This window comes from Arachis hypogaea, chromosome 2, assembly GCF_003086295.3.
Source record: "Arachis hypogaea cultivar Tifrunner chromosome 2, arahy.Tifrunner.gnm2.J5K5, whole genome shotgun sequence".
NCBI lineage: Eukaryota > Viridiplantae > Streptophyta > Magnoliopsida > Fabales > Fabaceae > Arachis > Arachis hypogaea.
The window spans coordinates 5,476,740-5,480,431 of NC_092037.1; positions in this window are offsets into that span (position 1 = coordinate 5,476,740).

Below are 3,692 nucleotides of genomic sequence, written 5' to 3' on the forward strand. Positions count from 1 at the left end.
CTACTTGTCTTTGCTTCTTCGCTAGCAGCCCTGCTTTTGTCTTTTGTTCTTTACCATCACATTGCGTCCCCCCTTTTCTATTTAGATTTTAAATATTCATTTGGATATTTTAAGTTTTTTTTATGTATATGATCTTTTAATTTTGGAGATTTGACATGTAATATGATTTTACATTATTAAGCTATTTTAGTAATTAAATTTAACTAAATTAATCTAATAATTTAAAGATTGATAACTAAAATTTAAATGTCAAAGAAAAAATAAAAGAATAAAAGGCTTGAGAAAAAAAGACTTAGTTAAACTTGATTAGAAAAATAAATGAAAAAAGTTAATGTTCACCTTGCCACGGAACATCACATATGTGGAAGAACCCGCCCTCCCTGTGCCGCAATATCAGTGGCTATTGCATCAAGAAACGCCGCTAAACTATTGAAACATAGTAAACTGTTGAACTTGTGTGTGTTAATCTCTACCTTTGTACTACTTTTGTCGTTAGTGTTTTTTTTTTAAATGTTGCATTTTAAACTTTATCTCATGTATGGAAGATGGTAGATATAAGTTTGTTAAAATCTTTGTACATGCAATTTGTTTGCTTAGTTGAATCTCTTTGAAACTATTACTTGTCATTGTACAATTTTTATTTCTTCTTGTTGCTTCGTTCCTGAGATGGCTTCATTATCAAAGTATTTGGTTTATTGTGTCAGGTTCATTGAAAATATTAAAGCTTCTTGATTATACTTTCTGTATATTGTGAACCTAGTTCTATTCCATATTTTGTAGCATAAACCTTTAAAAGAAAAAAAAAAGATACTAAAGATAGTGTTGAAAATTTATCACTCATCTTGACCATATAATTGTGATAAGGTTTCATGTGTCTAATTTGATAAGTATATGTCTTGTCTTGTATCTTGTTTTGGTTAAGTGTATAATTAGAAAAGTCAAACCTGAGACGCAAGTAATCTAGTATATCATTGGTACACAAAAATACAATTTATGTTGCATTGAATCTTTTTAAATCAGTTTTTAACCGCTCTTTATCTCTGATGGACCAATAGGAAAAGTGTAGAAAAAATGCAATGAATCGATCAAAACAACTATATACCTATACTGGCGGTTCAAAAAGCTTCGCATGGTGGAGGGAAGAAGAGGTACTTTACTTTTTTATTCACTATTTGGACTATCTCTATGTCTACATTCTCCTTGATTGTGTGGAATATGGTAATGGCATAAACTTTGTTGTTACAATCAGAACAACAAGGAAGGAGGGTCGGTAGAGGAGAGTTATGGATCACAGTGCACAAAAAAAGGATGGCTCCTATATCAATGATGAAGTAAGAGCAATTGGTGTAATTACTACTAATTATAATTGATCGATAAAATTATGGTCTCAAATAGGTTAATAGTTTACTTCTCTATGTTTTATTTTGTTTTTTTATTTCTTTACTGAATAGTTTACTTCATGAATTGGTTTGGTATTAGGTTGGAAACAGTAATAAAATATTTAAAGATGAGTTTCTATTAAGTCTAATTCATTAGTTTTTCACTACAATTTCATCCCCTATGCCATCTTGGACCCAAAAGAAGTTTCTGCTGGCTTCGGTTTGAATTAGACTAAAGTAATTGATTTTGAAATTCAGTTCAGTAGTGTTAAACTAAAAAATCTTTTGCTATGGGTGGAATAAGGCTACAAAGGCTGGGTTTGAATTCTTATCTATACATAGATAGTGAAAATATCCGATTTGTTTCTGTATCCCTATATTTCCATCTCAAAGACCAAATTTAATGTAGCCACATGAATATATGATGACTGTCAATGCAATTTCCAATGTTGCTTACTTTTAAATATTGTTGCAAATTTACCTTAGATGTTTCTAGACAGTTTCAATTTCACTTAAATTTAGAAACAGTTGGGGTAGAATTGAAATAATTCATATCCCTTATATCTTTTTATCGTGGTTGGCATCTTTTAGAACATGTGCTTTATTTTGGTTGTTTTATGTAAATAAATTTTGAAAAACTCTGTATTTGACATTCTATTTGAGTTTCCAAAATCTGCTCTCAAAGTTTGATAATCATTAATCACCCTAAATCATCTGGCTATATTATAGTTTCTTTTTCATTTGATGCTTCTTAGTTTCCTCTTCCTTGTATGCTGTGCTGCAATTTGAATCGGATCTATATTGTTGAAATGATGCAGTATATTGCTAGTGAAAGACAAAGGAGAAATTTTAGAAGCATACTCAATGACAATGAAGCTGAGTAACATAACAAACTATAATGATAGATAAAACTAATTTTTTTCATTCATATTTGTGTGTTTTTACTGTGATAAAAGGGATGCAGTTAATTATCCTATTTGGCATGTTCTTGACATGAGATAGACCTATCAACAAATGATTGTATTTGTTGATTTGTGTTTGTAGGAAAGACTTGAGGAGATTGAGCAACATGATGAGTCTTCTAGAGTGTTGTCTCAAAATGATTTCATTGTGTAGGTTTTCGGAAAAGAGAAACCAGGTAGAGTGCATGGTGTGGGTTATGGACCAACTCATAGTCAACTCTTCGGTCCGAATTCGCATCTGCCAGGCAATGGAATCCAAGTAGATGAGACCCAAAGAAAGTTGCTTGAACTGCAGGAAGAGCTGGAAGCCGAGAAGTTGAAAAGGAAGGCGATCGAGGATAAAGCAGCAGTAGAGAAGAGAAAGAGACAGGCGATAAATAGTGCTCTGAGATATCTATTTCAACGGTAGGGTGAAGAGCTGCCACCAGACATCGCTGCAAGGATGAGTTCCTTGGAATGATAGAGTGAAAAATAGTATATTAGGATAGGAATTATTTTGGTTTGAAGTAAACAGTTACTCGAATTTGACTATGTAACTCTTTGCAAGAGATTTGTTTTATTGATATTTTTATAAATATATTATCTTGTTTTGCATGTAATTTATTTGTTTTTGCCACAGGTTTAGATTTTAGGCCTGAAAATATTAAGACTTCAAATATTAAAAATCCAAAAAACACAAAAAAATGTATCTATAATATTTAAAAAAAAACACAATTTTTATAGAAATAAGAAATATTTTTTTATACTTTCTTAAAATTTAACGGCTGTTTTAAACCACCGAAAATGGTCTTAAATTAAAAAAATCCAACCTAGATTGCGGTGGTTTGCAACCGCCGATAAACATTCTTCAAACCCACAGTTCCATATTGCGGCAGTTTTAAAACCGTTGCCAAATAGTTGCAAACTTTAAAATACTGTGTTAAATAGCAGCGGTCCATAATCGTTGGTAAACATGCGTGAAATTGTGGCACTCGCATTTAGCGGCAGTTTTTTAACTGGATGCCGCAAAATACTAATTTAGCAGCAGTTATACCAGCGGTTGCTGAAAACCGCCGCAAAACCTAATCCCTGTGCCAATAACTAAGGTATTTTTCTTAGCCGATAGGGTTTGATTTTGCGGCGATTTAAAATCGCCGCTAATCATGAAAAGACACTGCAAAGACGCGCCTGTCTTGTAGTGAAATTTAACTTTTTTTTATATTTATAAAAAAAATTTACAACAAAATGTGTGCAAAATGAACCCAATGCGCTTTCTCCTGAAAGAGCACTTAATCTTTCACTAACTTTTGAAATTTGTAACACCCTAATATTCAAATCCTTATGCTCGAGTCATAAGTCAATGATATTGCGG